This window comes from Onychomys torridus, chromosome 11 (assembly GCF_903995425.1).
Source record: "Onychomys torridus chromosome 11, mOncTor1.1, whole genome shotgun sequence".
Classification (NCBI taxonomy): domain Eukaryota; kingdom Metazoa; phylum Chordata; class Mammalia; order Rodentia; family Cricetidae; genus Onychomys; species Onychomys torridus.
The window spans coordinates 38,056,883-38,079,820 of NC_050453.1; the positions used below are offsets into that span (position 1 = coordinate 38,056,883).

Here is a 22,938-nt window from a genome sequence, read left to right on the forward strand (position 1 = left end):
GGGAAGGAGAGGGAGGGAGAAAGAGAGATGGGTTGGGGGGGGGGATGTCATGTTTTAAGATTACCATGAGTACAAAACCAGAGAAATTATTCTTCTATGGTAAAGGAATGCTGACAATCAGATTAATGGAGTCTGAGTCCTGGGAAAACGCCTAACTTCCTCGGGCTCCATCCACAAAACACACAAAAATGTAATTCTTAAGCCACCTGGACATTTTGGGGTTGCAGTAGCAATCAAACTCTCAGGCGGGGGGATGCTGCAGAGACGGCTCAGCAGTTTAGAGCACTTGCTGCTTCTGCAGAGAACCTGGGTTTGGTTCCCAGCATCCATCTGGTGGTTCACAACCATCTGTAACTCCAAGGGATCTGTGCCTTCTTCTGACCTCCATGGGCACATACCCAGTGGACTAACATACATGCCAATAAAAGATCCATACACAGAAAAGTAAATACACCTTTGAAAAGGACACAGCTGAGTGTTCACTCACACACACACACATACACACACACACCCCACACACTCTGAAGGACTGAACCCAAGTCTTGTATGTGGCAGCACACAAGTGCTGTCACTGAGCTGCAACCCAGGCCTGACACCTGATTAATGATCAGGAACAAAATAATTTTCTTCCTCAAGATTCTTTTTAATTCTATTTTGTGTGTGTGTGTGGGGGGGGGTATATGCACATGTCAGAGTACCGCATGAGAGCACATGCAGAATTCAGGAGGCAGAGGCAAGACGATCTCTGTGAGTTTGAGGCCAGCCTGGTCTACATACAGTTCCAGGACTCTATAAACTCTCAAAAAACCAAAGCAAATAACTCGGTGTGCAGCTGGATGGATCCCAAATACCTACAACTCAAGATCCTTTTTCTGTTGGCCAGACATTCTACAGGACACAGAGAAAAGTGACTGTGGGCTGAAACAGATGCCCCAACTTTACAGAAAAACATCAGGTGACTGTCCAGGCTGCCAGCTGTCTGTCTACTGTTGCAAAACTCCCAAAAGTTGCTTGTGTCCTTCTTTCGTTTCTCAGATAATATTATATCCTTCTGAGGCCTTTGATGCAGTTGAAAACTAGGTTGTTATAATTTCCTCAGTTATGATAAAAGATAAGTTAGATATGAAACCTTAGACTCACAAATATAGAATAGATAGGATATCTTCTTTAATTTTGCCAAATACAAATAGGCTAGATATTCTAAATAGACCAGATATTGTAACTGTAATTCCTGCTTGATAATTGTTTTGTTATCTGTAATTTTACTATGTGAAAGTTAAAACCTTCCTTTTTGAAAAAAAGAAAAGGGGAAGTGCTGTGGGATGTTCTGTATGTTAAATGTGTTGCTCTTATTGGTTAATAAATAAAACACTGGGGGTTGGGATTTAGCTCAGTGATAGAGCACTTGCCTAGCAAGCACAAGGCCCTGGGTTTGGTCCTCAGCTCCAGAAAAAAAAAAAAAAAAAAAAGAATACTAAGGCACTCAGGAGGCAGAGGCAGGTGGATCTCTGTGAGTTCGAGGCCAGCCTGGTCTACAAAGCGAGTTCCAGGACAGCCTCCAAAGCTACAGAGAAACCCTGTCTTGAAAAAACCAACCAACCAACCAACAAACACACACTGATTGGCCAGTAGCCAGGCAGGAAGTACAGATGGGACAAGGAGAGAGGAGAATTCTGGGAAGTGGAAGGCTGAGAGAGGAAACGCTACCAGCCACATGTGAAGATGTCAGTGAGCCACAAGCCACGTGGCAAGGTATAGATTAATAGAAATGGGTTAGTTTAAGATAGAAGTAGGTAACAAAAAGTCTGCCATGGCCATACAGTTTGTAAGCAATGTAAGTCTCTGTATGTTTACTCAGTTGGGTCTAAGCGACTGCGGGACTGGCAGGAGAGAGAGGTTTGTCCTGACCGTGGGCCAGGCAGGACTGAAGAAAACTCCTGCTACAGTTACCCTCACTCTCTCCCGTCACATTTTAACTACACTGTCACTAAGAAGTTACTCACACTCATTGGCTCATCCACAAAAGTCAGACGGTCGGTCGTCAGAGCGTCCACTGATTATAAAGCCTGACGACAGGCTCTCTGACCTGCTAGTATCCTTCCTTTACATCAGTTCAATTCTGACACATCTAAAGATGGCGTCAGACCTCACTGGTTGAGGACTTAATCCCACATAACTGTTCCCCATTTCTGATGCTAGGACATCATGGTTCCTATAACACTTTTCTTTGGGAATCCAGAGAACTAGTTTACTTCTATGCATCCTGTTTTTTAAATAAAGAATATCACAGAAACATAGATCAACAGATGAAGAGATGAACAGAGCAAGGACAAGTCAAAAGCTAGAACCTCCAAGCCCCGAGGAACCGCTCTCTCTACACACTCAGCTATGGAAAGTCTGCGGGAACCCAGTCCTCTGGAGGTCACGGAGGCTCCATTATATAGGCCAACGAAATCAATAGCTACTGACCATAAACTCATCTCTTCCTCCCTCCCCAAAGGCTGGGGTACAGCTCAAATTGAAGCACCGTTATCAGAACCACACTGCCAAAGACAACAATGAGGACTATTCCAGAGTGTACGTCAGTCTGTGCAGACCGTAAAGTCAGTCACTGGTGAGCAGGGTGGGTGGGGAAGGAGTTGAAAAAGGAAGACGAGAACCTGTTTCTCCATACGAGTTATTAGAGACACTCAGCTCTCTTGGGAACAGTGCTTCTTTCAACTAGCACGAAGGCCACAGGGCAGAAGTCACCACATTGATGACAGGTGAAAATTATAAAACCATAATTTACAAGCAAACAAACAAGTACTGAGACTACCAACAAGAAAGAAAAAAGACTGTTGTACTTAATTTTCTTTTCTTTCATTTTTATTTTTTGCATTTGGGGGGGAGGTGGTTACTGAGTACTGGAAGAGGCTGTGGTAACAAATGTACCGCCTAAAGCCTTAAATTCAAACTCAGATAATGTTTTGCTGTCTGTCTTCAAATTAAATTATTAACTATGGTATGATAGCATGACAATCTCATTCTTCCTTTACTTTTATGTATAATTCATAGTCTCATGTCACTTAATCTGTATTCTTCCAATTTTAGTTGAAGTAAGATTGCCACTAATCTACACTCAGTTCAGATTCTTAAAAGTCACAAGACTTTCCCTCCATTAGTAACCAATATTCTACACAGTGATACATGAAAAACAGAACAGAACTGAAATTAGAAAATTTGAACACTGCTGGATGGTGGCAGTGCACGCCTTTAATACCAGCACTCAGGAGGCAGAAGCAGATGGATCTCTGAGTTCGAGGCCCATCAGAGACAACTATCTTAGAAAAACAAAACAAACAAAACAAACTGAACATCAACCGGAAATGGCCGTAGAAATGAAAGGTTCTGGGGTAAAGCACTGCATCACATGCAACACTGGTGTGTGAGCCATGAAAATAAGCAAGCTAACTGGTCTAAACACAAGCACTAGAAATGGTCTTTTCTTGCTGTGGTAGTTTGAAAAAAATTTTTTTTATTATAAATAATCAAGAAAGTATAAAAACAGAATACTGTCTTATATTTCACATAAAATAAGAAGTAGTTCTATTTCACTGCTTAGTCAGGATACAGAACTGGGACCTTTACTTAGTAGATCTAGAACGAGTTAGGGAAACTGGTCCACAAAAATACACTGTCTTTAGTCCACCACAATACACTGTCTTTAGTCCACCACTGCTGCTATCATGGGAATGCTAAGTCATCCAAACCAGACAGACAAGTGAAAGGCCTTATTCCCTAACTCTCTAGTTTCCCATGTCATTGGGGAAATGAGGATAAAACAAATGTACAACAGTATGTCAAATGCAACCCTCCCACCCAACAATGTTGTGTCTGTAATGGCCTGTAGAACTCTGTCCTCCTTCCTCTACAGATAAATACAGAGATTGTTCTCATTTTCCAAGTCTCAGTCTCATGACTGCACACAGCTTCACTCATCTGCTGTAAACTAGCATAAATTAGATAAACTGAATTAGATTAGGTAATTAAATAAACCTTTATTAACACAGAATGAAAATACACAGTATACAGGAAAACTATATAGTCATCTTACACAGAAAAACTCTGTCTGTGTGTGTGTGTGTGTGTGTGTGTGTGTGTGTGTGTGTGAAGGACACACTTAGGACAACTAAGTTAGTTTTTCTGGGTTTTTTGTTTTTGATGTGCATTAGTGTTTTGCCTGCATGTATGTCTATGTGAGGGTGTGGATCCCTCGGGACTGGAATTACAGACAGTTGTAGGCTGCCATGTGGGTGCTGGGAATTGAACCAAGTCCTCTGGAAGAGCAGCCAGTGCTCTTAACTGCTGAGCCATCTCTCCAGTCAACTATATTTTAAGTACATATCTGTACACCTGTGATGCAAGCCTGTAGTCAGGAGGCTGGGACAGCAGGGTGCTGAGTGCAAGTCAGTCTAGGCAACTCAACAAGACCTTGTCTCAAAATAATAATGTTTCAAAAGGGGGTGGGAAGTGAAAAGTAGAGGAAATAGGGCCCATGAGATGGCTCCCCTAGTCAAGGAACTTGCCACCAAGCCTGATGAGCTGAGTTCTAACCTGGGACTCATGTGGCGGAAGGAGAAGTGACTGCGGAAGGAGAAGTGACTCCCAAAGGCTGTCCTTTGATCCCCACATGTCCTACAGCACACATATTCAAGTATACAAGCACATACACACAAAATAAAACTTGTTTTTTAGAGGCACATAAAAAGTAAGATATTTTAAAAGGTTAAGGATATAGTTCAGTGGTAAAACACCTGCCTAGCATGTGTGAAGACTTGAGTTCAATTCCCAGCACTGCAAATAAAGGAAATTTTGAACTAGGTATAGTCCCAAGTACCAGGAAGTCTGAGGCAAAAGGACAGCTTAAGCCATGGTGTTTGGAGGCTAGCCTTCATAACACAGCAAGGCTTGTCTTTTTGAAGGGATGTCTTAATAAACATAATTTTGGTTGAGCTAAGTATTTTCTGAAACATTAAGTCTGATGACTTTTTGAGGAGGGGGAGTCAAAACTGTGAAATCTGTTTCAAGTGGGAAATTACAGACCCCAACATGCTGCATTAACTATAGGTACATGCTGTGATTTGAGTGTATACTCCAATGGTTCATGTTGTGAAATTCAATCTCTAATGTTTGGAGGTGAGTACTTTAGCAAGTGATTGGGATTAAACAAGAAGGGCTTCATGACTGAATCCTGGTGGCTCGTAAGAAGGTACAGAAACCAGGACACACAGATGAACACAGACACACAGACACGCACACCCCAATAACCTTTTCATAATACATAAATGCCTAAACTACTTTTTTAAAAATTTGCCATATTAAATATGAACTCAGTTCAAGGCCATCCCCAACTATATACTAAGTTCAAGACCAACTCAACCATATGGCTCACTAGAAAGAGAGGAGGGGGGAGGAGAGAGAGAATAGCAAGAGCATTCTCTCTCTGCTTTATATATTTTTCTTTTTATTAATTTTTTTAACATACTAACCACAGTTTCCCCTCCCTCATCTCCTGTTTCCTTCCCCCACCTCTTTATAATTTTTTTGCCTTTGTGTGCATTGGCATTTTGTCTGAATATCTGTCTGTGTGAGGATCTTGGATCCTAGAGTTATAGACAGTTGTGAGCTGCCATGTGGGTGCTGGGAATTGAACCTGGGTCCTCTAGAAGAGCAGTCAGTGCTCTTAACCACTGAGCCATCTCTCCAGCTCCCGCTATTTTTCTTTATAACTCACACTGCATTGTATTTTCTTATGTAATCGGGAAGAAATGGAGATGATAACAAAGTGTTCAAACCTGTCCAGTTGTTCATGTGTTTGTTTTTGGTAACAGGGTCTCACCACATAGCCCAAGCTAGCCTTGCACTAAAGATCCCCTACTTCCGTCTCCCTCCAGAGTACCAGTGCTGAGACCACAGGCACATACCACCATAGAGCCAGCTTGTTAAATACTCTGGAAGGTAACACGAAGGTCCTTCGGGTTGCCAGTCTCTAAGGCCACAAACATAATACTTTCTCAGTGTTTAGAAGAATATACATAATTTTAAAAAGAAATGATAACTCTAACCAAGTATCAGCTTTTCTGATTCTCCAAGGAAAAGTATAATGTACAAAACAAATATGAAACATGTTCTGTACAAAAAAGGAAAACTGTAACTTTCTCTCAAGTGATCAAAGAAGTCAGGTTGAGATACCACCAATAGAATTAGTGGTCACTAAAATTTCACATTTTTCATAACAAAACAGAGCCAGCAGGATGGCTCCATGAGTGAAGGTGGCTTGCTGCCAAGTCTGACAACCCAAGTTCCAGCACTGGACCCCACACAGTAGAAGAGAAGAGCCTCCTGCAGGCTGTCTTTTGACCTCCCCCCACACATCACACCAGCAAGTACGTGTAAAAGATCAAAGTACAGCAAAGCCTTGCCAGAGGTGCATAACTTGTCAAAGTTACCAGCCCAAAGCAGCCCTAAAGGTCTACTTCTTTCACATAAGCAAATGAGACAGTGCTGTCACACTAGAGGGAGATCATCTTTAAGCTGTAGTGGGAATTGGATCTTCTGCCCAGATACTGGAGTAGCCCCTAGTGGCCTGGTAAGGAACAGTTTTTTAATTTAGTAAAACTGATGATAAATTTACTTGCAAAAAAACCGCTCCTTTTTTACACAGTGAAAGCAATATTAACACTAGTTTTTGTAAATGTTTTAATTTTGAGATCAATAAAATTTTTAGAAAATAGAAACCTGTTTTTCCCTAAAGTATTGGTTCTAATATAATCTTTTCAAAGTACTTTTACATAAATTTTGAAATTAAAACCTACTTAATATTTTCCTAGAACATAATTTAAGTAAAGGAATTTATTATGAAAGTTAAAATACTTCACTGATCTAGAAGTCAACAACCTAATTGTGAATATTATGCTTTCTAAAAAGCCAGTAGTTGCCAAAACTACTCATAGGGGCTTGGAAATTATTTGCTTATGTAACATATTATTTCTGTTAATATAGAATAAAAAGAATAACTGAAAAATTTTTTTTGGTTTTTTTTGTTGTTGTTGTTGAGATTCTTCTAACCCTCCCTTTTCAATCCTGGGGCTACAAGCCAGCACCACCAACCGCGCCCATAGCTGAAAAACAATTGAAAGGTATTGTTAACATCATTATTAAAAAAAAAAAAAAAAAAAAAAAGTACCTACTTGTGATAGCTAGGCTAGTCTTAGTTGTCAACTTGACTACATCTGAAATTTATCAAAAATCAAAGCAGCGAGGCACACCAAGGGATCATTATTGACTGGATCATTTGAGGTGAGAAGACCCACCCTAAACCTGGAGCTTTTGAGTAGGAAGACGGACTCTAACTCTGGGCCACACCTTCTGGTGGCAGCCGATATAAAAGAAGAAAGAAGCCTTTGCTCTTTTCTGGCCCTCCCTCGCCCAGACAAGCTCATCTACCCTGCTACTAAGGCACTCCTTCACTGGCACTAGGGCCTATTCTTCTGGATTCCAATGTAGACTGAAGACCGGCTGAGACATCCACCTCCTGGACTGCACAACTACTGGGAGACAGTCATTGTCTGACTAGCTAGACCACGGCCTGGAAACCACTCTAATAAGTTCCCTTTATATACGCATAGATTTGTTTTATCTCATTTCTCAAGAAAACCCCAATACACTCTTTTTTTTTTTTTTTTTTTTTTTTTTTTGCAAATACAACACGTGCTGAACACACAAACCAAGTTTCTCCATACCTGAAACTGGGAAATGTCACCTTTCCTCATCCATGTTCTGCCCCTTCTGTCTAAAGCGCCTTCTAGCCCTTTTCTGTGGCCTACCCTAACTCTTACCTTCAAATCTTCAAATCAGCAAGTTCCCCGAAGTCAAAGGCCTCTATTATTGTATCTCATACTGCCTGCCATGTAGTCTACTTTTCTTGATTTATTTATATAATGACTGTCACAGGGCTCTTCTGGATAGCTCTATTACCTTCCATGGTATTTAAAGAGAAAATGAAATGTCTAAGCCATTGGGTCTAGAATAAAGTCAGACACCACATTATTAGTGTTTGCTCCATGAAACCTATCAGATTATAAAATAAAAAAAAATTTTAACGAGAATTTTCTTTTTAAAGGAACATCTTAGCATAGTACAGAGGGGCACACCCATGGTCATCCCAGCACCTGAGAGGCAGAAAAAAGATTAGAGTTCCAGTTCAGCCTTGGCTACTCAGTAAGTTTGACACCACATTGGGCTACTTAAAGTTTTTATCTCCAAAAAGAAAAAGAAAACAATTCTTTTTTTCAATGCTGGTCATCAAACCCACTGCTTCACACGAACCAGATAAGCAAGCACTCTATCACTAAACTACATCCCCTCAGCCAAACTCTTTGATACTTCTTTCAGGAAGGGGAAGTTAGTTCCCTCTCTTGGTAGAATTAGAAGCTCGTTCCTAACAAACAGAGTAAGGTGGAAACAAGTGCGCCTCAGTAACTACTTCATAAAAAGCTATGTTACTCTATTCTCTCTCTGGGAAAAGCTAGCCATCAGTATGAGGATGCTCCAGAAAAGTCCATGGAATAAGACCTGAGGCTTCCCATTAGTGGTAATGTGGTAGGACATCTTGGAATAGACCGTGTAGTCCCAGACAAGCCTTCAGATGACTAGCCCTCAAGCCAGCAGCTTATCAGCCAACAGGCTAAGTTCTGACACTCCAAGAACTTTTGAGATAATAGATGTTGGTTGTTTCAAAGATAACCTTGGGGTAATTGGATACTCAGGAATGAATATAAGTACTATATTGCGTTTAATGTGCTTGAGGGAAAAGAGGAATGATGTTGTGGAATATTATTGTAAGGTGTGTTACTTTTGTTTTTGTTGCATTTGTTTAACTCTGTGAAGCTGTGTTACTGTGCCTGTGTAAAACACCTGATGGTCTAATAAAGAACTGAACAGCCAATAGCGAGGCAGCAGAAAGGATGGGCGGGGCTGGCAGGCAGAGAGGATATAGAGGAGAAATCTGGGAGGAGAAAAAGTAGTTAGCCAGAGAAGGAGGAGGACTCCAGGGGCCAGCTACACAGTAAGCCATGGAGTAAGAGTAAGATTTACAGAAGAAAAGCCCAGAGGCAAAAGGTAGACAGGATAAATTTAAGTTAAGTAAAGCTGGCTAGCAATAAGCCAAGCTAAGGCTGGACATTCCTAATTAAGAATAAGCCGTGCTTGCTTCGGCAGCACATATACTAAAATTGGAACGATACAGAGATTAGCATGGCCCCTGCGCAAGGATGACACGCAAATTCGTGAAGCATTCCATATTTAAAAAAAAAAAAAAAAAAAGAATAAGCCTCTGTGTGTGATTTATTTGGGAGCTGGGTGGCGGGGCCCCGAAAGACTGAACACAAACAACTGAATGGCAGTGAGTGAGGCCAACAAGAAGGCCCCACAATAAGTTCAAGAGCTAAGAACAAACAGGCAAACAGCCTGATCTAAAAACAAGCAAAGGACTTAAAATTCCCAAGGAAGTTACACAGTCAGCATCACTAGTCATTAGGAAAAGCACATCAAAGCCAGACTGAGACACTACCTCATATCTATGAGCCATGGTTACTATTTTTAAAAAATGGGGTTTTGTTTGTTTTGCTTTGTTTTTTGAGACAGGCTTTTTTTTCTGTGTAGCTCTGACTGTCCTGAAACTTGATTTGTAGACCAGGCTGGCCTCAAACTCAAGTCCACCTGCCTCCCAAGCACTGGATTAAAGGTGTGCACCATCACTGCCCGGCAAAATATTTTAAGCATAATTTAAAAAAAAACTCTGGAGAAATGATAACCTTTGTGTACTTACTATTGGAGGGTGTGGTAGTTTGAACAAGAAGTGCCCTCCATAGGCTAGTGTATTTGAATATTTGGTCCCCAACTGGAGACGCTGTTTGGGGGAGAAAGGTATGCCACGGGGGTGATCTTAGAAGTGTTCATAGCCTCACCCTACTTTCAACTTCCTGTTTCATGCCAGTGGCGGAGGAAGTGATCTCAGCTTCTTGCTCCGGCCACCTGCTGCCAGGCCTCCCTGCCACGATGGACTCTGCCCTCCAAAAGTAGACACCAAAACCCCCCTCTTGCTCTCTTTCCACACCTTCCGTATTTCCCCCGTCTTCCATAAGTCATTTCCGGTCATGATGCTTTATCACAGCAACAGTAGAGTGACTGAAACGGGGGTCACAGGGCCCTTTCTCCTGTGATGAAAGAGTCTGGTCTAGAGCAATCAGGGAGGAAAGGGTCTAAGTCAAGGTTTGCGGCAGCCCGGGTGTGGGGGTTCATGCGGATCCGTGGAAAGAAGACTTAGAGGCATCTTAAGAATGAACCTAGCCTTTCGTAGCTGCAGGGGGTCCAGCCTTGAAAGACTGAAGCGCTTTCTCTTTGCCCAGGGCATTTTTATTTTCTATATTTACAAGTTAGCCAGTTAATTTCCATATCTTTAAAACAACCTGAAAGGAGCTCCCTAAGAAAAAATGCCAAGTGTAAATTCCTCCATTTCTCAGGAACCACGGTTTCCCAGGTTTCCTGAACCAAGTTTTGCATAGGCCTTGGATCCTTGGGAGACTCTCAGCCAAGATTCACACAGGGCAATAAGAAAAACAAAAGGTGAGGTTAAACAAAAGATAGATTACAGCTAGGTGCTACTCTCTGGAGCCAGGCCAGGAGTAGCTCAGCAGGAATGCAGCCACAGGTCTATTTTATTCGTCTTACAGTTTGTATTAGTCACTTTTCCGCTGCTGTGATAGGCACCATGGCCCAGGCAACTTGGAGAGAGAAGGGTTTACTTGGGCTTACAGTTCCAAAGGGCTAAGGGGCCATCACGGCAGGGAATCAAGGCAACAGGAATGGTGTCAGAAGAACTCATAAGCACAAGGCAGAAAGAACTTGGAGACAGTCTTTAAACTCTCAAAGCCCTCCAGTGACACACTTTCTCAACATGAGCTAAGCCTCCCCTCCCCAAACAGCACCACCACCTGGGGGACCAAATGTTCTCAACCCTACCACCATAGTGGGAATGTAAAATGGTGTAATCACTATGGAAACCAGTATGGTGGCTCTTCAAATTCAGAATTACCATATGATTCAACAATTCCATATCTGGATATAAGCCAAATAAACTGAAAGGTACTTAGAGGTTATCTGTAGCTGGGTATAGAGGTAGGTGCACAGCTATGTACCCAGCACTTAACAGATACAAACAAGAGAATAAGGAGTTCAAGGTCATTCTCAACTACATAATTCAAGGCCTGCCTGGGCTAGAAGCGACTATGTATTGGGGGAAGGAGGGGGGAAAAGGTATTTGCACCCCAGCAAGTAGTCAATAGACAGAGGGCTGAACAGGGTGTGATACAAACTTACAATAAAATACTATTCCACTTAAATGTAAGACACCTGCAGGAACAGTGAGATAGCTCTGCAGGTAAATGTGCCTACCACCAAGCCTAACAACCCAAGTTCAATCCCTGGGACTCACAGGGTAGAAGGAGAAAGCCTACTCTTCCAAGGTGTTCTCTTACCTCCACAAGTATGCCATGCCATGAGTGTGCACCTACATAAACAGAAAATAAAATGCAGCAAAATAAATAAGTAAGTAAGTAAGTAAATAAAATATCTTAAAGATACCCAGAATATTCAAGTTCATAGAGACAGAAAGAAAAATAGTGGTTGCTAGGGTCTTAAGAGATGGTGAAATGAGGGGTTAATGTTTAATAGATTCAAGTTTGGGTCTGCAAAGATACAAGAGTTCTGGAGAAGTTGGGCAGTAGTGGCACACAACTTTAATCCCAGTGCTAAGGAGGCAGAGGCAGGCGATCTCTGAGTTTTCCACCAATACGACCTACAGAGTGAGTTCCAGAACAGCCAGGGCTACACAGAGAAACTGGGGGGGGGGGGGGGGGAGGACACTACTTCTGGAGAGAAATGGCAGTGATTGTCATACAATAAAAATATACTCAATGCCATTGATCTGCACACTTAAAGGTTGTTAAATATACATTTTATGTATCTGTACACTATTTTGCCACAACAAAAAAAGACCAAAAAGATTATGAAAGGATTCAAAGAGAACTTGAAGAAATGAAGTAACTGAAATTAGAGGTTCAATGGATTAAACTGTCAATCAGATCAGTAAAGAAAACACTTTAAGGAAATAAAACATTGCACAATAATACTACAAAAAAAAAAAAAAAAAAAGCAAAAAGCCTACGGAAGAGAGGTTCAGTGACACAGGAACAAAAGAGACAGCCCAAAGGAGGCCACATAACATTCGAAGAGGAGAGACCGGCAAAACGAGAAGGGATATCTGAGGAGATAATTGCTGACTTTTTCAAGACTACCGTAGTTTCAGAGAGCACAAAGGATCATGGAAGCAGGACAAACAGTAGAAACCTAGTTACAGCCCAGGGAAAATTCGAGACACCAAAGACAAAGAGACTTATAACAGCCACCAGATGGCAATGACAGGGTGTCTCCAGGAAGTCAATTACTCTGACAGTTACTTTCTTAACAGCAACAATAGAACCCAGAAGATAGCAAAACACACAGCTAAAGGCAAAATCAAATATACTTCAAAGCCAGTCAACGTAGCCCATAACAATTTTGAGGGTCTCTCTGTCCCCATACTTGTTGGGTATGGCGGTGCATGCCTGGAATCCCAGCACTCTGAGACCAAAGAGAGAGAATCACTTGAGCTCAGGAATTCAAGAGCAGTTGGGCAACATGGCACTCACACAGCGCTGGATAGACTCATCAGTTGAGACCACCTGCTGTTCTTGCAGCAGATCTGACTTCCGTTCCCAGCACCTGGGTCAGGCAATCCACAACTGCCTGTAACTCCAGCACAAGGGACCCAATGCCCTCTTCTGGTTTCTTTAGGCTCCCGTACACACATGTACATATATATGTGTGTATGCACACACACACACACATACACACCACACGCCCCTCACCACACAGCAGTAAACTCAGGATTTATGCTAGGCCTCCCGACCCTATAGTAGTCTTTTTTTTTTCTTCCCATGTGTGATTGAGTTTATTGCAGAGAAAGTAACAGAGCCTGGGGTTGGATAAAGAAAAGAGTTGGACACAGAATTAATGTGGGCCTTCTATCCACAGGCCTTACCAGCCCTGCCATGGATCTGCCTGGTTCTTGCGCATCCAAAGTTCATCTTTGCAGCCATTTCAATGGTGTAGACCCTCTGGTGTTTCCTGGCTCTCCCACTGGCCGTAGTGCCAAGACTTCTCATAGCACGGTCACTGCTACTTTGAGACTTTATGACTTCTATTGGTGGTGAGAATTCTGTCCAGGTCCTGTATGGCCTTCCATGTTCCCCTCCTGAACCACCACAGTTCTAGCAAGGAACTAAAGATATTTAGACACTGCCGTGTATTCAATTCTTCAGGACCCATAGACTTCGGTCTCAGCACTTGGACTCAAGGAGCTAGTGAACTCTTTTAGTTTGCTTTTGGTTTTGACACAGGGTCTCGCTTTGTAGCCCAGGTTGGCATGGAACTCTTTAAGTTAGACCAGGCTGAACTCGAAATCATAAAGATTCGCCTGCCTCTGCTCCCAAGTGCTAGAATTAAAGGTGTCTACCACTATGCCCAACTTCCTATAGTGAAGTCTTAACTGGTTATGTTACATTTAAATCATCAAGGAAAAATGTTTTTCATCTAGAGTACACCTGCTTGGTTCAATACATTTTTTTCTTGGTGTTTCCTAGGTGATTTTGATACATTCTAATTATGGGAAGAAAGACAAGGTAGAGAGTGAATATAAAACAAAATAACCAATCACTGGGAATCTGAGCTGCTCTTACAGCCTTCCTATACTCTTTAGTCACTGAAACATGCCACGTACCATTCATACAACTCAGTGCCTTCTACATTTCAGTGCTCTGAGCCACTTAGTGCCTTCTAGGTCTGCTTCTACAGCTTTGTATTTCTATGAATTACAGAACCTTAGCAAGACATCAAGAGACTCAGAACCTGTAAACCAGCACATACCTGTGGCCACACTATGACTTACTAGCATCAAGATCTAACCAAATGAGCTAACCAACCAGATGGAGAGCCATGACTTGTTAGAGCAAAAGACCACAAAGCCTCATCAGCAGAGGCCATGGGCACACTGACAGTTTAGAAGAAAGCAGGCACTCTTGCAAAGTTGTGCTTGCCCGCTAAGGATGTAACACAGTGGCAGAACACTTGATCAAATGTTGTCTCCAAGGCAAGCTCTGTTTCTATCAGAGGTGGTCACCTCCCTTCACCTACTCTCTATCAAAACTTCAAACTCCCAGAAAGAATGCAGATGGCCAGTACCAACCACTTCGTACAGTTTAGCAGACTGAGTCACTCTTTTCAAACCCCAAGACCCAAGCTCCTAGACAGCCAAATGTCAACACTGCAAGCAGGTTTCTAAGGCTGAGTCTCAAGTCTACTGTGTGACTTTTTTTTCTTTTGGTCCAACTGAGGTGTTCATTTTGGAAGTAACATGGAGATTTTGTTATGGTTTTTGTGATCCTTGTTTTCTGTCCAAAATGTATCCCTACAGATAGCAAGCATAATGGTAAAATGCTTGCTTAGCGTGCAAGTGGTTCAATCCTCAGTACTAAAACAAAAGCCCAAAGCAAAACTTACCACTATCACCATTTTTAGTTACAATTTCCTTTACTGAGATTTTCATAATTTATCTATTTAAGTTAAACTTTTAAAACTTACAAAACACAAATGTACTAGATACAATATGAAATTATAATATCCCCTATCTATAGTGAAGTGGGAAATCTTTAGTAACTTAAGAGGGTAAAATTTTAATCTTCACTTATTAAGGGAGACATTTGATACAATTTAGTAAATATTATCTACATCATAAAAGCAAAGGTAACAGTCATATTTTTTAAAGGAAAAAGGTGTGCCTTATTTCCAGATTTCTGCTTCTTGCCAGTTGACGTGGATGTTTACAGATTACCAATGAACACTGAGAGTGCTCATCCTCTATAAATCACCACTGAAGAACTAGACAGGAAGCCCGTGCTTCCTTCTGGAAAGAAATGAACTTCATGACATTTGTAAGGAATACACTATTACCTTGAATTCTTCTTCCACATTGTTTTCAATACTTAAAAATGCCTTCTTTAGACTAAGTATGTTCTGTTCAAAGGGTCACATAAGAAAAACTAACATCACAAGGATACTTCACTTAAATAAAAAGATCCAAGGGGAATGGGAAAGATGACTTAGCAGTTAAGAACTCATGAGGGCCCCGAGTTCAGTTTCCAGCACTTAGGCTGGCTGGCTTACAATTGCTTGTAAGTCTAGCTCCAGGGGAATCTGACACACTCTCTGGGCCTGTAAGGGTCACTCACATATGTAGTATACACACACACACACACACACACACAAATAAACATAAATCAAAATAAATCTGAAAAGAGAGGCAGAGCTAAGCTGTCAGATCTGAGTAAGAAGTCCACAATCCTAGCACTTGGATAAGGCAGGAGGATCTCTGCAAGTTCCAGGCCAATCTGAGTTAGTTAGCTCCAGGACAGCCTAAAATACAGAGTGAGATGAGAGAGGTAGAGACAAAGGCAAGAAGTCAGGCCAGACTTGGTGGCACCTACCTATAATGCTAACCCTTGGGAGGTGGAGGCAGGACCATTAGGAGTTCAAGGTCATCTTTGGCTATTTAGCAAGTTCAAGATCAAAGCTGTGGCATATGCCTTTAATCCCAGCACTCAGAAGGCAGAAGCAAGCAGATCTCTGAGTTTGAGGCCAGCCTGGTCTACAGAGTGAGTTTCAGGTTAGCCAGGGCTACAAAGAGAAACCCTAACTCATGAAAGAATGAATGAATGCATGCATGCAAAGGCCAGTGAAATGGCTCAGTGCCTGCTATGAAGTCTAATGAATTAGATTCCCAAGACCCACATGGTGGAAGGTAAGAACTGACTCTCTCAAGTTGTCTCTATCTCTGGATCTGCTTACATGTGCATACACCCATCCACATCCACACAATAAATTAACGCATTAATATAAAGTGTAGTGGTCATGCCTATAATCTCAGCACTTAGAAAAAGGAAGCAGGAGGATGAGGAATTCAAAGTCTACCAAATGGCTACACATAACTTTAAGTCCAGTCTGTGTTACAAAATACCCTGTTTCAGCCGGGCAGTGGTAGCACATGCCTTTAATCCCAGCACTTGGGAAGCAGAGTCAGGCAGATCTCCTGAGTTCAAGGCCAGCCTGGGCTACAAAGTGAGTTCCAGGAAAGGTGCAAAGCTACACAGAAACTTTTGGTCTCAAAAAACCAAAAAAAAAAAAAAAAAAAAAAAGAAAGAGAGAGACAGAGAGACAGAGAGACAGAGAAAGAAAGAAGAAAAGCAACAGGACTGGGGCTGTAGCTCAGTGGAAAACAAGAGCCCCATGTTTGATTCCAATACTATCAATTTTTACAACTTTGTACTACATTTACTTACCATATGTGCCCACACAACTCTGCATGCCTGCATACAACAAATGCATGTCATGACACACCTGTGGAGGTCCAAGGACAACTGGGAGAGCTGGTTCTTTCCTTCCAGAATACAGGTCTTCAGGCTTGGTTCAAGATCCCCCTGCCTGCTGAGCCATCTCAGAAGCCCACCCCACCCCAACCTCCTTTTTGTTTTGTTTCTCTCTCTCTCTCTCTCTCTCTCTCTCTCTCTCTCTCTCTCTCTCTCTCTCTCTCAAGCTGAGGATCAAACCCAGGGCCTTGCGCTTGCTAGGCAAGCACTCTAACACTGAGCTAAATCCCCAACAATTTGTTTTGTTTTTAATAAGTCCAATAAACTCTGAACCCGATTAGCAACTAAACACTATTCAGCTTCCAGAGTTTCAGATCAGGAGTTACTAGACACAAGCATGTGTTTTCTCCCCCAAGGCAGGGGGTTATTGTGTTACATACAAGTAAAGGGTAACCCAAGTATTTTACAGCCAACAGACCAATCAACAGCAAGCCTTTTAGCTTTGCACTAAGTATTTCCAGCTGCCTTCCCAGGAACAGAACAAAACTGCTTCTCTATCTCCTTGAAATTATTATTATGATTTTAGTGTCCACTAATAAAAGAATTTTTCATTATGATACTTCCACATGTATATACAACATATTTCCCTCTCCCTCTCTCCCTCTCTCCCTCTCTCCCTCTCTCTCTCTCTCTCACACACACACACACACACACACACACACACACACACGAGTAAACACAAACACATGTGAGCAAAGATGACTATTTTTTGCCAATGAAATCAAAGAGGAAGTGATGTATGGTCCTTTATGGTTTCAGAGTCTCTACTAATTTCTCACTCTGCCCCTACAATGGTAACACTCAGCTTTCTGGAATAGCCATTAAAGACTATTAGCTTGGATCTCTACATGGCAGAGGAAAAAAATGGGCATAACTCACCTCCAATCCAGTGCCTTCTCACTGGTCCACAATGGACAAGTTTTATGAGTGACAGCTTTTGGTAGGAGACAGGAGAGGGAGACTGTGATTATTAACTCATAACCCACTCTATTCTTATTGGGCCATTTGCTTATAATGTTAAAATAAGAAGTGAGTAAACAAGAACAGACAGCAATACTCTCAAAACCAAGAGCAAGGAAGAATTGCCAGCCCTGCTGAGCAGCAGTGATGGTGTTAGCTTACCGAGCACAGGCTGCAGTACTAGCTAAGCATTCTCTAGTAACTCATTTAAACGGCAGGGCAAGGACTTCTAAGTGCCTAGCAGCACATCAGGGACACTGACTTAACAAGGAGGAGGAGTTGGAAAAAGCTAGAAACGAGAGTCAAGGACAGGCAATTTGGCTCTTCTAGATCCTGACCACCATGTTCTTGACTACTAAATGATGACAGAGGCTCTGGCCCGAGTGGTACCACCCACCCACATCTTACACAGCAGGTGCAACTGTGCTGTATAAGGAGGGTAGCTGAATATGAAACTGAAAGCAAGCCAGTGATCAGCACTCCTCCATAGTCTCTTTCCCAGTTCCTGCCTTGAGTTCTTGTCCTGGCTTCTCCTGATGACAGACAGTAACTTGTAAGCCAAACATCCTTTCCCTCCCAAAGTTGTGTTTGGTTAGTGTCTCATCAAAACAGGAAGAAAACTAAAACATCACAGCAGAAGACAACCAGCTCCACACGTGCGCTGGATGCACAGGCCCCCACATCAAGGACACACTAACAATAAATCGGTAAGTTCTCAGCCAACACAAATCAAGGGCAGGGGTAGGGACAGCTGCCAAACACTGGTCTAATGTGGGGAGAGAAGGCACCACACAATTGAGATGACTCAGGAGAAGGGCACCTGCCACCAAGCCCGATGACCTGTGTTTGATCTCCAGAATCCACTTAGTAGGAGAGAGCCCACTCCCTCAAGCAACTCTGACCTCCACACATACACCATGGCACACACATGCCCACACATTTACACACATTCACTTATACTACAAGTAAATAAATATAAAATTTTTACAAATAAATAACAAACAGAGGGGTGCTAGTGACTATACATGCACACATGGCTATGCATGTGTGGATGGAAACTTAATCTACCTCTGGACACACAGGGACGGATGCTGAGGACTGCCACATTAACCCAGCTGGCAGAAGAGTGCAGGAAGATCTGCCACACCTTCTCAATTCAGATGGCTGAAATCATTGACCCTTCAAGAAATCATTTACAGGAGTTGGGGATTTAGCTCAGTGGTAGAGCACTTGCCTAGCAAGCACAAAGCCCTAGGTTCGAGCCTCAGCTCCAAAAAAAAAGAAAAAGAAGAAATCATGTACAGTTTGAAAGAAAGACCAGTCGTTCAGCAGCAGAGATAAGCCAAAAGAATATTTTAAAAGTTATGATAAGGAAAACCTGAGCAGCCATCACACACTACAGACAAGCCAAAACCATGAAAGCCAGCTGGAGCAAAGTACACCAGAGACACACCAAGCAAAGAAGATGCCAAAATCCCCAAAGCCCACGATGGGTAAGGCAAGCATGCAGCCTTTGATTTCTCACAGCATTGTCAGGGCCACAGCATCCACCAGGCTCCACTGCAGGGATTCCTGCCCATCACATACTACGATCCCAACACACCTCTTCGAACACTTCCTCCAACACCTCTGTGCTTAGCCTCACTAGCTCTCCATTTCTGTTCTAGCTTAGCTACACGAGAGAAGTATTTTTAGGACCATTTTAAAATACACTTTGTCCCTTTGGGGAGTTAGTGAGGATGAGGCAGGGTCTCCTGTAGTCAAAGCTGGCCTCGAAATCACTGCATGACAAAGGATAAACTTGAATTCCTGATCATCTCGCCTCTATCTCCCAAGTGCTGGTACCTAGTTTCTTTGTGAAAGGAACAAGTGATTTCCCTAAGTGAAATGCTGAGCAACCACATCCAATCAGGAAGGTGGTTTGTAATAAAACAAAACAAAGCTAAATATTATGCTTAGGTATACATCCAGAAACATGGAAATTAAGACAAGGCACAGCATATACCTAAATATGATACCGTATGTTAATATCTCAAAATCATCTTAGCGGTAGTATTTTTCAGACTGGTTTTAAAAATGCATTTGGGCATTTGGAGCTATCTGAAAGTGTTTCAACAACAACAACAAACCAATAGAAGGGAAACTGGACAGAACGTAACTCAACAGTACGGCATGTGCCTTAGCGTATGTGAGTCCTACATCAATCCCCAGAAACACACACACACACACACACACACACACACACACACACACACAATAAATGTAATTTCTCAACACTTGTAAGTCCTAACAACTATCATCCTTCTGAGCACTTACCATGTACCACACTCCAGGAATTTTACACATAACAGTAATTTAATCCTTACAACAACACTGTCAGGTAAGTACTCCCAACACCATTATATAGATGAGGAAAAATAGAGAAAAATAACTTTCCTAAAAACACATGACTTCTAAGGTCTCTTATGGTTCTAAATTTGTTGATATCTAAGTCAAACTACCAAAATCATTAATTTAATTAAGAATCTTAAACTCACACAGTCTAACACAAAAGTATGTGCTATTAACAGTATGCTTTACAGCCAGGTGTGGTGGTACATGCTGTTAATACTAGCACTTGAGAGGCAGAAACAGGCAGATCTCTGTGAGTTCCAGACCAAGTTGATCTATATTGCAAGCTTCAGGCCAGCCAGGGCACTCAGAAGGACCCTGTCTTATAAAAAATACACACACACACACACACACACACACACACACACACACACTACAAATCTATGCTATAATGATAAGGATCCACCAAGAAAATCCAAAAGCCTTAAGAATGCAAGTATAAAGCCAGGTGGTGGCAGCAGCAGCAGCAACGCATGCCTTTAATTACAGCACTTGGGAGGCAGAGGCAGGCGGATCTCTGTAAGTTCAAGGCCAGCCTGGTCTATAGAGCAAGATCCAGGACAGGCACCAAAACTGCACAGAGAAATCCTGCCTCGAAAACAAACAAACAAACAAATAAATAAATGCAAGTATAAACTGGACATAGAGGTGCAGGCCTCTAATCCAAACACTTAAGAAGCAGAGGTAGGAGATTAAAAGTTCAAGGCACAGGCACCAAAACCACACAGAGAAATCCTGTCTCGGAAAAAAACAAAAGATAGATAGATAGATAGATAGATAAATGCAAGTACAAACTGGACATAGAGGTGCAGGCCTGTAATTCAAACACTTAGGAAGCAGAGGTAGGAGATTAGAATTTCAAGGCCAGCCATATGACAGACACTGTTTTTCACAGAAACCAAGGGCTAGGGAAAGCACTCAATGAAGTGCTTGCCAAGCAAGTATGAACACCCATGTTCTGACCCAGCATCCATGGAGAAGGTCTACCAAGCAGCACACACCAGCACTGCGGAGCCAGAGACAGAAATATCTCTGGGGTTTGCTGAACAGCAAGTCTAGCCAATCTGCGAACTCCAGCTTCAGGGAGATACCTTGTCTCAAAATATAAGGTGGAGGAGTTGGGGGCTTAGCCCAGTGGTGGAACACTTGCCTAGCAAGCACACATATGCACACAGACATACACATACAAAAAAAAAAAAAAAAAAAAAGACAAATGCATACAAAAAGCAAACAACAATGAAAAGAATTTTAAGATTAAAAAATCTGTTTAAAGTTAGAAATGTCATTTTGTTAAATGTGTCAACATCATCCTTTCCTTCACTGGGGACTCAATGTGAGGCCTCACACATACTAAGCAAGAGCTCTACCTTCAGCCCAGACAAGGTCTCAGTGCCCACGCTGCTTGGAAACTCACTGTGCAGCCCAGACAGGCCTTAAACTCTGGCTTCTCCTGCCTAAGCCTCCAGAACAGAGGGGATTACAGGTCTGTACCACCTATCTTTATCTCAAACTGTTCAAAAGCAACATATTTCCTGAGAGTAATAGCTACACTTGTAAACCTAAGTCTAAAAACTTGAGAAAAATAGAACACAATTTCTGCAAACTAGTGTCAAATGAACTAATCCGTTATGTTTATTAACCTTAATAAACAGGATGCTACATTTCCCCCTCTATAGTATCATAAAGGCTTTTAGAACACAGAGGAAAACGGGTCTGTACACCACCTCCAGAACAGCAGAGAACTGGAGAACACAGAAGGTGAAAGTCAGGCTGCTAAGGGCTGGGAACCTAGCTCGGATGTAGTTCCTGCAGATGCACAGAGCTCCACTTCTGTACCCAGATCACACACAGCCAGCTACTTGCACAAACTAGGGAGGAGGACCAGAAGTTCAAGGTCATTCTTGGCCATATACCGAGTTCTAGGTTAGCATGGGCTACAGAAGAATCTGTCTTTTTGGGGGGTAGCCTTTTTGGGGGATGGGGCTGGGCTGTGGACAGGTCAAGGCAATGGCAGCAAACAATCTAAGTGAAACATCCTTGTGTGTAAGAGCACAGGATGGGCAACTCCCGAGTCTCTCTTACTGGTCTGCCTTTTGTTACAATGACTTCAGCCAAGAACAGAGTAAGAGTGAGAAAAGAATGTATTTCTTCCTCTGCATCTAGCAGCAGGCTATGGGGCATCATCAACTGTTTTCAACTCCCCATACACCAGTCTGCCTGTCTGTAAATCAACTTTACTGACATCACTGTATTTAGGGGTTCTTCCAGTTCTAAATTTCTATGCCTCTGTCGAAGTACCAAACTCACAAATTTCTTCTTAAAAAACAACTAATGCCTTGACATATATACTACTTGCTCTCAGGGAAAAGAAAAACAAACCAGAAGGAAATCTGGAGAAATCGAGATTCAGAGAAATGATTCAAAAATGACAAACTCTAAAATAAAATCTAGTCAAAGACTTTAAGTAATAAGAAAGCACATCAGGGCTGCTGAGATGGTTTAGCAGGTAGTAAAAGTGCTTGCTGCCAAGTCTCACAACCTAAGTTCAATACCTGGAACCCTCACAGCTGGAATGAAGAACAGTTGTCCTCCTTGACTTCCATACATGCATCCTAGTACATATGCCACCCCAAAAATAAATAAATCAATGGAATAATAATAAATGTAGGCTGCCTACTAGTCTCCCAAACCACTTAAAAAAATAAAAAGCACATTAAATACAGATAACTTATATGAGAAAAAATAAGTTTAAAAGGAACAATTTGAAAAACTGTTAAGGGCTACTACAAAAACAAAAACAAAAGAACAACAAAAAAAAAAAAAAAAAAAAAAAAAACAGCAAAGACCTCCCCAACTCCCAGAGCCTCCTGAGACCCTCACAGTGGTAGGCTGACAGCAGCCAAACACATTTTTGGTTACTGGTTCTCAGCAATGGATGATTGTATATCCACAGGGACTTCCATCA

General features: G+C 42.0%; 1 protein-coding gene and 1 non-coding gene across 8 annotated transcripts in view; one reads left to right on the forward strand and one right to left on the reverse strand.

The window, feature by feature from the left end:
- Abl2 (ABL proto-oncogene 2, non-receptor tyrosine kinase) overlaps window positions 1-22,938 on the reverse strand; it is a 98,744-nt gene that overhangs the window by 63,116 nt on the left and 12,690 nt on the right. The window lies entirely within an intron of this gene.
- On the forward strand, window positions 9,246-9,349 carry LOC118593605. Its single transcript, XR_004946273.1, has one exon. It is a non-coding gene; the product is annotated as a U6 spliceosomal RNA (small nuclear RNA).